Here is a 14,302-nt window from a genome sequence, read left to right on the forward strand (position 1 = left end):
TTTGCCAGATCAACTTGTTATTGCTTTGCTATCACTACTTTAGGTATTGATGCTTCAAATGGGAGTTTGTTTGAAGGAAAGTTCTGACAAGTAAACACATTTGAAAACCACCCAAGGGCATTTTCCATGTTTAAAGCTGACTTTTCTATGGATTAAATGTAATGTGTCAAATATAATAAATTGCATATTTTTATGAACTTTTCAGCTATTGTGAAGTTTCCACATTTAGCACCTTATTTAATGGTGTGTTAGGACAGATGTTATCTGCACTTCACACACCTGGGGCTCAGAGTCATCACATGACCTGTGTTGGTCATACAGGGATTAGAATCTGGACACCTCCCAGATCTGCTCCACTTCCATCTCCTCTTCCTGCGTCAAATCCAGTCATGTAGCTGCCATTCAGAATCCTTTTTGGATGTGTTCATCAGCAGAATGGATTCTACTAATATTCTTGCAGCACTTCTAAACTTTGTGTATGCAAACTGTTCTTATAGATTTATAAATAAATGAGTTTACTCCTTAACGATGTTTTCATTCTACATACATACGATTAATGCAGTCTCGATTCTAAGTAAAGCACTCTGTTCTTTGTATAAAATGTAGCCTAGCATTGTCCACAGGCCACTGAATGCTGGTGACCATTCTGCAGGCTGAGCTCACTCCCGACATCCATCTCATCCTCCAGTAGTGCTTACAAAAGGCAGCTGTGCTTGTTCCTCAAACCAGGCATGCCAATTTTTCTTGGTAATGTAATTATGTACTTATTATGTATTATAAAATCCTATGAGATATGATTTGTTTTATTTTATTCTTTTTTTTATTTTTTGTGGTACTGAAAGCGTGGAACTCAGGGGCTTTTCTACCTTTGGGCTATACTCTCAGACTTAGTTTTTATATATTTTATTTGGAAACAGGGTCTCACTAAGTTGCTGAGAGCCTCACTAAGTAACTGAGGCTGACTTCAAACATGTGTGATCTTCCTGTCTCAGCCTCCCAAGTGCTGGGATTACAAGCATGCACCACCATGCCCGGAGAAATGTGATTTTAAAAGAGGTTTTTTTTTTTTTTTTTTTTTTTTGTGTGTGTGTGTGTGTGTGTGTGAAACACTGAATTCTTTGGGGAAGGTTTGATGAAAGCAAGTTACTTAAAATGTTATTGGATTAGGTACAGGCAAATAAACCATAATAATAGACATATAGAAGGAGTACTTCTCTTAAAAGTAGTCAATATTTTGTCTAGATGATCTTACAGTCATCATCTTATGATGATGATCTTAACAGGGTATATTATACTTCTTAATATGCATCCTATATATGCACTCAACTTTTAGTCAGGCCCAATACCAGATTCTCAAAATATTTTTAAGTGGAATTTTGTGTCTGTGCTTCTGGTGATGGGGATTTAACCCACAAGCATCCTACCCCTGAGCTAAATGCTACTCCAGCCCAATTTAATTTTTTTATTTGGAAACAGGGTCTTGCTTAGTTGCTGAGAGCCTTGCTAAGTTGTTGAAGTTGGCTCTAAACCTGCAATCTTCAGCCTCCCAAGTACTGAGATTCCAGGCATGCACCACCACTCCTGGGCTATAGATGACATTTAAAGAATGAATCATCTACTTAGATGCCTACTAGGATGCCCTGATAATAATCAAACCAAAACTAAAGGAGAATTCTTTTACTAACCAACTACAACCTTAAAGGGTCAAACATGTATTTATTATTATTTATAGTTATAATAAACCTAGCCATCATCAACTCAAGAATTGTAGATATGACTGCCCAAGCTGAAAAAGATAAAGAGAAAAGCTAGTTGAAATAAAGCAGCTATGGGATTGTACATAAAGTACCTTACAAGGAAGAAAATTGGCACCAGCCATGGAAATAATTTGTATGACTTTAAAATGAAATGAGAATACATTTAATCTTTAAAATATGTGTTTTAAGTGTGTGGCTGAAAACCTGTGGAATTAATGTGGGCTTTCCCTGCTCAAATAATGATGTTTATGTTCCTGAGAATTCAAACATAACAAGCTGCCAAGATTCTGATGTCTCCTTTAATTCACAGAAGAATCAACTACACTCAGATGAGGAGTACTTAAAGAAGTATATACATAGTATTCTTGGAGCACAAATGAGACACCCCAACTCTTCCTGCAGTGTCAACAATGAGCGTGCAGAAAGGCCACTGAAATTCTCTCTAGGAAAGGAAATGTACAAGGTTGAGATGTGGTGAAAGCAAGTGAGGAGTGGTGTGAAGCCACATGAGGAATATTGGGAGTCTCATAGCAGAAGGAATGTGGAGGATAGTGCAGGCATTGTGAAGGTCAGTTAGGGGATGGGGGGTGGGAAGATGCCTTTTCAAAATCATAATTTTCATTTCTCCAAGTTCATCTTATAGTGACTTTTACACTTTTGGTTTAAGTATGACAGTACAAATACTTTATGACTACATAAAAACTATTCTCCACTGAATGTTAGGAAGATCATGTTTGTGTTGAAATTAAAAGATAAACAAGAGAATCATCATCATCATCATCATCATCATCATCATCATCATCATTTTCCCATTGTTTATTTAGTAATAGGCATGGAACTACACATTGATTATTGTTTCAATTATTATAACCCTATGAAAGAGATACTATTGTTCCCTTGTTTTGAACAAAAGTTAACTGAGTCTAAAATATTATGTGACTTAGTCCAAAGTTTATTAAATACCTGCTAGGCTACCTTATTAGCCCTCAGATCAAAACTCTGTATCTATAGCAGTAAAGAGTCCTCTCTCTGGTTATGGTCAAAACTCTGCAGAACTGGGCAGGAGCCATTAGCTGTAAATAGGCAGAAAAAGGGGGTGACATAGATTTTTCTGGGGTCCACATCAGCAGAAGCCCAGGTTATGAAGTGAAAAGTCCACAGAGGGCCACACAGAGGAAACAGAGACACATAGATTTTTCTGTAGTCCATGCTGCAGTCAAAGGCCTGACTGACATCCTGACAGGGAAAAGAAGACTGACTTTACTTGGACCGACCAATTAATTGATTGGATACATTACCCAGTTAGGCTACACCAAAGGCTCAAGTACCAGAATGACTCCATTAGCACTATGACTCTTGTTTCTGTACTTGAAATGCATAGAGCATTGTAGTTACCCAGAAACATGAGCTATCGTACCATAGTATAAACACTAATGTGCATTTATCCTAAAGATGAGCTTAAACGGTTTTATATGTAATCAATGATTTATGATAGAAAATAGATGAACAAACATAGAATCAGGCACAACCAGTATCTCTGAGTATAAAAATGCCAACACACACATAACAGGAAGATTCTAACTATATGTTAGCATTATGTATGCTACTGAACATTTATGTACTTAATATTTTAAAAAACTATCATAATTTTATATTATGATAGGCACATTTCATTTTAAAACATCACACAATATATAAGTCAATATATGATATTATGTGTATTTTGAATTTGTCATAGGGACAAACTCATAATTAAGCTTACAAATTTCTTTCAATTCTGTAGATTGTCACACATTATATGCTCCTTTCAAAAGTTTAATATTAATAAGAGTTAATTGTATATCTGAGAAATTGTTAATTGTATGTGCAATGAAATACATTAATGAATAACAGGCATTAAATTCTATTAGTAACAATAATAATACAACTGTATTATTACATTTGGAAATAAATTGCATTAGTAATGGAAAATCTATCAATGGTTTGTGACTCCAATTCATCTTTCTGGCTTACACTTAAGAAACATAACTAAAATTTACAAAAATAGTTACAACACTTTTTGTCTAACTTTCCCAAACAAATTTTAGGGAGCTAGATCACAATATTTTAAATGATTTAAAATTTTCTTTCAAAAAAGAAAAGAGAACTGTTAAAAAATCTTAAGTATAATTTCTTGAAACATAAAATGCCCTTACTCAGAGGAGAATCTAATTCCAGTTCCTGGCAGAACAAGTAATGCACTTGCATCTCCCTCAAGGAATGTTGTGACGAAGGAGTGGAAGTGTATTAAGTCTTCATACAGGGCATAATTATTCTCTTGTTTTCATGATTTTAGAAAATCAAGGCACAGCATGTTCCAGGTGTCTCAGAGAACTCCCTTACATACCCTATGTAAAACTAATACTTTCTTGAAGCCACTGTTTCAAATTATAGCAGCATGAGCCCAATTATGATGGAAATGATCAAGGGGATTTGCCTAAATGGCACCAGGTGATACATTTAAGATTTCTGAGTGGGCATGAAAATTAAGTTAACTTGAGATACTTGGAACAGAGGTGGAAATAATTAGATATTGTTACTATATATCCACTATTGATTCTTGGCCTTACAGTTTGCTTGTTGACTTACATTGGTAAGATAAACATGGTTTTCTTTTGGAAATCTGCAGATATTTTTGGTGTTTGAAGTGGAGTCCTCAATATACAGTTCTAATATTCTGTATTATTTGAAAGAAGAACCATTTTTAGGATAATATATTAGTTCTTATCCTTGGTTGAAAAAATAAATACAACTTTGCTGAATAAAAAAAATTCTTTCAATATCACTGCAAAGAGAAAATGTCTTATCAGATATTTTCTTTATATAAAGGTCTCTATCCTCCTCTGAAATGTTTTCCATGTCTGCCTCTTTCTTGCTTATCATGATTTCTTTTTCTTTAGGAGATAAGCCTTAACCCTAAATTCTTCAAAATTAAAAATTATTTTTGCCAGTTACACTTTTATCTCTGTTTATCATCTAAGGCCTCTTACATTTCCAATGAATGTTTTTCTCTGTATAAAATGTTCCAGCCCAAGTACAAAATGACTTAGTGGAGTTTCATCAGTAAATACTGTAGAATTAAACTCATCAAGTAAACATTGGTTATATGTCAAATTAAGACTTAGACCCCAAAGGCACAAGAAACTAAAAGGTGGATCAATACATGGGATTGCATTAAACTAAAGAGTTTCTGTACAGCAAAGGATACTATCAAGAACCTCAACAGAGAGCCTACAAAATGGGAGAAAATTTTTGCCAACTATTCCTCCAATAGAAAACTAATATCTAGAATAGACAAGAACTCAAGAAACTCAGCACTAAAAAACAAATAATCCAATCAAAAATGGGCAAATGAACTAAATAGATACTTCACAAAATTAAAACAAACAATTCAGAAGGCCAATAAACGTATAAAAAATGCTCAACATCATTAGCAATCAGAGAGATGCAAATCAAAATTACTCTGAGCTGGGTGTGGTGGCGCACGCTTGTAATCCCTGTGCTTGGGAGGCAGAGACAGGAGGATCCCGCAGGTTCAAAGCCAGCCTTGCTGACTTAAGAGATCCTGTTTCTAAATAAGAAAAATATAAAAGTAAGTCTGGGAGTGTAGCCCGGAGGTAGAAGGGTTTCCAGAAACCCCAGTACCACCAAAAAAATAAAAATAAAAATTACTCTGAGGTTTCACCTAACTCCAACTAAAATGGCAATCATTCTAAACACAAACAACAATAAATGCTGGCAAGGATGTGGAAAAGTGGGAACTCTAATACATTGTTGTTGATATTGCAAATTAGTTCAACCACTTTGGAAAATAGTATGGAGGATCCTCAGAAGAATGGGAACCATATGATCCAGAAATACCACTACCATATGCCAAACAATTGTTTCAAGTTCAATGAAAATACAAATTATAAATAGGTATTTTAAAACAAAACAGAAAGCTGATGCTGCATGCTTGTAATCCCAGGACTTGGGAGACTGAGACAGGAGGAGCTCAGGTTCATGACCAGCCTCAGCTGATTAGTGAGGACCTCCAAAACTTAGTGAGATTGTTTCAAAATAAAGAAATAAAAAAAATATGGCTGGGGTGTAGCTTGCATGTAGAATACTCCTGGGTTCAATCTCTAGTACCACACACACACACACAAAAAAACCCAGCAAGCAACATACTTTTAAAAACAAGAGAACATTTCTGCCATATATTTCTGTTTCATAGCAAATGACATTAGAAAAATAATTTCTCCATGTATGCCTCTAGCAATGTTTTAACATAAATATGTAACATTGTCATACTGTGTGAAGCCCTGACAGAAATTTATTCATAAATAATTTGAATAGAAAATATTCAGGCCGGGCATGGTGGCGCACGCTTGTAATCCCAGCATTCCAGAGGCAGAGACCTGAGGATCACGGTTTGAGGACAGCCTCAGCCACTACTTAGTGAGGCCCTCTGCAACTTAGTGAGACCCTGTTTCAAAATAAATAATAAAAAATAGGGCAGGGGGTGTAGCTCGAAGTTCGAATGCCAGTGGGTTCCATCCCCAGACCCGCAAAAGAAAATGTTTCTAAGTATCATCTTATTAAGTGAGAAAAAAGAAAGATAAAGGAGGAGAGAAGGAAAGAAATGAAAGAGAGGCAAAACTGATTTTCCAGCATGTTCCCAGGTAGTAAAAGGACAAATAATTTGTGTTGACATTTATGCCATTTTTAGGGAAACAATGAATGAGATAAAAGATATTTCATAGTATTATTATGTTTTCTATTATTTTCTGTTCTCAACTAGCTTTGAGGTTCAAGTTCATCAGTAGATTGATTATACAAGGTCTTCTTTGTCTCCTTCTCCCATATTCTGGCCCATTTTCCACTGTTCACACTTTTAAACTTTAAATTTCTTGAATACTTGTGCTTTTCAAGAGGAGGAATACGTTGACAAGCCCCTGTGTTTTCTTCATGCTCTCTCATCTGTCTAGACGGATTTGCTCAGGCCTGTTTTTTTTTTTTTTTTTTTTTTTTTTTTAATAATCAGGCAAGTAGTTTGATTCTCATGGGTTACTTCTCACAGACTGACTTCCATCATCTTCTTGGGTCCTTCCGTTGAATGCCATTTTTTCCTTAAGCAAATAATCTTTTTGAGGAATCTTGCTTTACATTCATGTTCTTAATATTTACCAGGCTCTGGTACACATCATGTCCTTAATGCTTTTGATTAAAGGAATTAACAAAGTGAAGTCACTTTAACATTTTTCTCCAAGTTTTTATTTTATCTGAGAAATAATATATTAATTCCTATCTTTGATATTAAGACAATAATTTAAAATATATATTTTGTTCAAATTATTTCTTAAAATATTGATATTCAATGTCTTCTTAACCTTAATTTAAATGTTATTATACATAATTTTTATTTCCTCTGGTTTGTATGTAATATTTTTATTTAAATTGAATGTACTTAGGGAGAAAAAAACCTCCTTCACTTATAAGTGTAGTAAGAAACAAGCTAAATAATTTTTTCCACTCTATAGCCCTGATTTCTAAATTAAATAATTTAACAACTGAAAAATCATTTAAGGATTAATATATACAAAATCTTGATGATATATTTAGATGGAAAATCTGGGTATATTCTGTCAGAGCCGAGTTTTTTCATGTAGTTAGTATTTTATTTTCTGCTGGATATTTATCAAAATTTAACTATCCCAAACCATTTCAAATAACTACATGGAAAATCATTCACTTAACCAGAAAGAAGAGTCTTTTCTCACAACCTTTGGCTCAAAAAAAATCTTTAAATCGCAAACTGCGTTATTAGGGTATTCCTGATCAAAGCTTAAAAATAAATAAGTGCGCCGGGTGTGGTGGCACACGCTTGTAATCCCCACGCTTGGGTGGCTAAGACAGGAGGATCGCATGGGTTCAAAGCCAGCCTCAGCTACTTAGTGAGGCTTTCAGCAACTTAGACCCTGTTTCCAAATAAAATATATTAAAAAAGGTCTAGGAGTATAGCCCAGAGGTAGAAAGCCTCTGGGTTCCACCCCCAATACCACCAAAATAAATAAATAAATAAATAAATAAATAAATGCATATTGCACTCATTCAATAAATGTGGAATCATTGGGGTCTATTTTCCACTAGGCATCTTGTAATTGGGGGGGGGCAATCGGGGGGGGCAATCCAGTACCCAAGAGAAATGAGTACATTTTGATTTCTCAACAGACTTTAAAATCTTGCCAGATTCTGCTCATGCCCTAGAGATTGTCTCATCCTTGCTTCCAATTGCTAGATACATCTTTAAAAAGAACAGTATATGCTGTTTTATCTGACTTATTTTCCATCTGTTATCATGGTCTACCCACTAGGCTAGATCTCTGTATATTGATCTTGGCCTAAAGCAAACCTTAATTCACTGTGTAGTTGTGGAAACTGTGGTTTATTGATTATTGACTGTGAGACTACAGAAAGATCAGTGACCCAAAACTCAGCTCAGCCAGCCTCAGCTCAACCTACCACATCTAGACAGCATCACTGCTCAAGTCTCTGAGATTCATTGTGTTTCAAGATCACACTGGCTGGTTTGCAAGATGTATATGAATTGTACTTATGCATGTGTGCATCTTGTCAATGAGTATGAACTTGAAATACTCAGAAAATATTTAAAAACCTGTTCCAGAAACAGTGCCTTAAAAACATAAGAACAAAAGATCTGAAACTATTAAACAGCAGTCAAGAATTTTTTAGATTTTTTTTTCTTTTTTAGTTTTATTTTGAGTCTTTTTTTTTTTTTTTTTTTTTTTTTTTTTTTTTTTGTACTGGGGATTGGGGATTGAATCCAGGGGTTTTCTACCTCTGAGCTACATCCCAGTCCTATTTTAGTTTTTTAAACAGGGTCTCACTAAGTTGCAGAAGACCTCACTAATATGCTGAAACTGGCTTGGAACCTGCAATCCTCCTGTTTTGGGATTATAATCCTCCAAGTACTGGGATTATAAGGCTGGGCCACCACATTCAGCAATTTTAGCAATTATTAAGTGAATTGTGATTCAGAGACATCACATATATTCATCATCATTCCTGAAAATTATTGCAGGTCCCCCTGGCACACAGATACACGCGGAGATCCATTATAGATGATATGAATGCCTTTATTTCGTGGGAGTCAACCGCCAGCGCCCGCGGGGGCTGGTGGGGGAGAGCCCGTCTCTCTGTCTCTGTCGGCTCCTCTCTGAACTCTGAACTCGCTTCTCCCTGATTGGGAGACGTGGTCTCAGCCTCCTAGCTCCCCGGCCCTTCCCCTGCGGGGCAGGGGCTGCTCGAACCTTCCAATTCCTTTGAAGAATATCTTCATCTTCCCAACTGAAACTTGGTAACTACTCAATACTAACTCCCCATTTCTTCCTTCCTCTAGCCACTGACAACCATCAAGCTACACTCTGTGTGTATGTGTGTGAGTGAGTATTTGTGTGAGAGAGACTAGGGATTGAACCCATGGTCATTCTACTTCCAGTATACAACCCATCTCTCTTTTTTTTCTTTTTCATTTTTGAAACAGGATTTTGCTAGGTTACAGAGTCTCACTAAATTGTTAAGGCTTGTCTGGGACCTGTGATTCTCCTGTTTTAGCCTCCCAAGAACTGGGTTTATAGATATGGCTTGAAGTATTGTGAAAGTGCTAAGAATTCACTCTTTGAATTACAAAACAACCGCCGCAGGCTGGGTAAATAGAAAAATTATTCAAGTTCCTTGTAGTTTCAAGTTTCCCATAGCTTCATTATTTTTATTTTAAAAATTGGGTAATATTAGTATGTGTCTGAAAAGTCATTTGTAATTACTAAATGAACTGACATACTCAAAACAGCTCAGCATCTGATATAGATGAATAAATGTGAGCTTAATTTGTTAATTTGTTTTCACTATTAATATGCAGCTCCCTACCAGATACTAGAAATTATAAACATAAAAGAAAGTCAGGTGTGGTGGCACATGATTGTAATCCTAATACTTGAGAGGCTGAGACAGGAAAATCACAGGTTTGCAGGCAGCCTCACAACTTAGTGAAGCTGTGTTTTAAAATAAAAACACAAAATAGGCCTGGAGGTATAGCTCAGAGACAGAATGCCCCTAGATTACATCCCCAGTACCACAAAAAATAAATAAATAAAATAAAAAAGAATCACAGAATTTGGGAAGCTCACATCCAAATGGATAAAACACATGAAATTCTAAAATATGTGTTGAGATTTCAAGCTAATTTTATGTGTGTAATGCAGTTTTTTCCTCATACCTAGAAATGGGTTTATAAATAATATTAAAAGTAAAATCTTGCCACACATGATGGTATACACCTGTAATCTCAGTATTTGGGAAGTTGAGCTAGAAAGTTTATAAATTCAAGGCCAGTCTCAGCAACTTGGTGAAACTCTCAGCAATTTAGAGCCCATTTAAAAAATTATTAATGCATTGTAGTCATACATCCTAATGGGGAACAAAATGGTAATGGCATACATGCACATATCACTCATTTAGTTCTTTCTGAGTTCCTAACCAGAGAGAGCCTATTTTAAAATTAAAACAAAAAATAAAAAGATATGAGGGTGTAGCTTAGAGATAGAACAGCCCTTTGTTCAGTTAGTCTCCAGAATATCTCTCTCTCCCTCTCTCTGTTTCTGTCTCTCTGTTCTCTCTCTCTCTCTCTCTCTCTCTCTCTCTCTCTCTCTCTCTCTCTCTCTCTCTCTCTCTCTCTCCCTCTCTCTCTCACACACACACACACCATGCACACAAAGTAAAAAAAAGAACATAAAATTGAGGATGTACAGTACAAATTGATTACAATTATGCAAACTATATTCAGGATTCAGGTGCAAACAACAATACACATACCAATTTAATAAAAATATTAATGTTTACTAAAATTTTTTCAGTACATAATCACAAAATGTTATTAAAGTAAGGCCTTAATTATAATATTGTCCCAAATCTTAAATTCATAGATGAGGAATCTGAAGTTGGTAGATTTTTAAAGATTTGTTAAAAAATATTGCAGCAAGTAAGAATAGAAGTCAACCTGGAGGCTGCTAGTGCTTAGGCTTCTCCTCTAAACCAGAAAGCCACTTCTGGACACACTTTTATAGGGCTCATAATTGGAAAGTTTCAATGTATGTTAATGTACATTAGGTAATTTTCTGTTCTTCTCAATTACATGAAACAGAACTTTATGTAGAGTTGTCTTTGTTAATACAGTTTCAAAATTAGTCTCAAAGATTTCATTAAAAGATAGCCTTTATATTGAAATATAATGATGCTATTCACAAGACTTATTACATTATTTATTACTATAATCCACATTGCTAAACAAGTATCTGAAGGCAATATAATTTTTTTAAATTTCAATTTTGTAAAGGCATGGAAGGAATAGACATACTAAATATTCTGAAAACCGATTAAATGTGATTAATAGATGCTGTGCTGGTTACTTGGTTTACAGTGTAATTACATTGGCACCCTTTTGAATCTACTTAAATAGGAACTTGCTTTCTTATTGCTTTGAAACTTCTTTCTGAATGTGTTAAATAAACAAATAAAGTATTTTTTGGTACAGGAGGTTGAACCCAGGGGGTCTACTTCTGTTTCATTTTGAAGCAGGGTTTTACAAGGTTGCTGCGTGTTCAACTAAATTGCAAAGGTTAGCATTAAACATGCAATCCTCCTCTCTCAGCTTCTCAAGCATTGGATTTTCAGGCATGTGCCACCACACCTGGCAATAAAATAATAATAAAAAACACACATTAGTACAGAAATCTGTCAGTTAAAAACATTTTCATTAGTGCAGAAATATAAATTTTTAAATTTTTATTTAAATGCCTGTTAAAATTATAATTGTATGTTATTGTCTCTGTATGTCTTTACTGTGGGTCATATTGTTGGGAGATAGCTCTCAGAGGCTGAAGGTACTCTAGTGCATTTTGTTATTTCCTGGAGATCTTTTCTTGAACTCTTTTTTTATTGGAAAACATACTACTCCATAAAAGACTGATGAGGAACATTTGAATGATAATCCAAATATTTTCCTGGCTTTCATTGAAAGAGATAGAGTCTTGGCTTGGAGAAAGCGTCTTATTTTTGCTATACATTTAGGAAGCATCCAGCATGTTTTCTATCCCATCAACACAATCTTGGAGGCCATCTGCAGTTTGCAGCAAATTTATGATATAGTAGCTTAAATTGATGGGATAATGAGCTGCTGACAGACATGTTTTTCTAAATTGATATTTGAGGATGGTGCAGCCAAAGTACTTGGCATGAAATAGGGAAGAAAATGAGGGGCTGTGTATCTATGGAACACAACTCTATACTGCGATGCAAGCTAAAAATATTTAAATCTGAAATTCTACTAGTCCTCTTCAGTTCTATCTCATAAATTCTTGTTAAAATGTTACATTAAACATTATAAAGACTGCAGTATCTTATCTCTTTCGTGTCTATTAATACAACATTCAAAGTAAGTGTGAGCTACCACGCTGGGGCTTTCAACAGCATTTACTGTTGTTTGACTTCTTGTGATCGCCATTCTCATGGAAGCTAGATGGAATCTCTGTGTGATTTTGATTTGCCTCTGCCTGATTTCTAATGATGTTGAACATCTTATTAAATCTTAGTGTATTGAGCCCCACTCTCGAATAAGGCATCATTGCTGCCTTTGAGGCAAAGTTTTACTAGCCCCGAATAAAGTGTCCTTTCTCCCTGGAGACCCATGATCTGTAGCCCATGTCAAAGATGAGACTCCATAGACACTAACTCGGCCTGCAGGACCTGGATAGGTACCCTGGGGCCAACACTGAAGCTCCATTAGTCTTTCGCTTCACACAGTTTCAATTTCCTAGGGTAAAAATTATCATTGCAGTCATTGTTATTTGTGCTGCTCCCACCTCCTATACTCATTTATGTACCTTCACTGGACCTGATATTCCCATATGCTCTTTAAGCAAACTATCTATTTTACAAACAGATACAAGCTATATAGAAAATATTTTAATTGGTTTTAAATGTACTGATTGTCAGTAAAAAAGTAATTCCAGATATGATCCAAACTGCTTACTGGACACTAAAATGTCATAACAATCTAGGACTAAATTAAGTAATATATACAAATGTCAATATTATATGAAATGTATTTAATATGGGAAGCCTGTTTGTCTTTCCCATAGTTTAGTTTCACAAAGACATAGACTGGGACATGCATGATCCCATGACCACTCTTCTCTGACTCTTCACACTTGAGAATCCTTCCCAGGGACACTGCATGTCTGTTAAGTGCTGATGGACACGTCATGCAGCACTTTGCAATTCCTATGCAAAGTATTCAGGCTTGACCCATGTGAAATTGTCCATATTTGGGTCTCATTAAGAGGTAAATGTCAGCTTTAGGTTTATAAAAGTCATAGTCTTTACAATCAGGCAAGTGCTTGTTCTAGATTTGAGTTCTTAAAAACAGCACAAGTGATATATTAGCTGTAATTATTTCTGGCAAATGTAATTCAAATGGAAAATTGGAAAAATAAAAATGAACGAGTGAAGTATTTCAATTTATATTAATCTGAACATTAAAAGAAGAACTAGCTAGGAGCATGCTTTTAAAATAAGAAATAGACCATTCGGAAGTGTTTATTCATTGCATACTAGGTGTTAGGTACTATTTTCCACCCTTGGGGTACAGGTATGAGTCAAGAAAAAAAAAAAAAACAGCCCTGGCCAATGGATCTTTAACTTTAGTGGAAGAGACAGATAGCAAATAGTGATTATATAATGTCATGCCAGATATCAATAAATACCATACTAGCAAAAGAAACTCAAGAGCCAGGCGTGGTGGCGCACGTTTGTAAACCCAGCATTTGGGAGGCTGAGACTGAAGGATCACAGTTCACAGACAGACTCAGCTACTTAGTGAGGCCCTCCGCAACTTAGTGAGACGCTGTTTCAAAATAAGGAATAAAAAATAGGGCAGGTGATGTAGAGGCAGTAAAGTAGGGGTGCAGGTCACAGTATCCTGCTCCTACAAACTGACAGACAAGTGCTGAGGTGACAACCCTGAGCTGACTCCTAGAGTTGTTGACTTCCAAGAACATCAGTTGCAGTGTTTCCATGTTGTGAAAAGAACCCAGAGAGTGTTTCAAAGTGATGTAAGAGACCAGGTCACAAAAGGCCTTTTGGTCATGTAATAGTCCTTCTGGTATCCCTCAAGTATTAAATACCCATGACATGGTTTTAACTAGGAAAAAAGAAAAGTACAGGTGTCACTCTGTATCTGGGGGGATGTTCAGGATTCCCCACAGATACAAAAACTTGTGGATGCTGAAGTCTTTTATATAAAATAAATATTTGCATATACACTATGTACAACCAAGTAAAACCTCTCATATACTCTGTCATCTATGAATTACTTGTAATACCTAATACAATGTAAATTCCGTGCAAATAGTTGTTATAATTCAGAGAATAATGACAATAAAATGTTC

Source organism: Muscardinus avellanarius (genome assembly GCF_963383645.1).
Source record: "Muscardinus avellanarius genome assembly, chromosome: 8".
Classification (NCBI taxonomy): Eukaryota; Metazoa; Chordata; class Mammalia; order Rodentia; family Gliridae; genus Muscardinus; species Muscardinus avellanarius.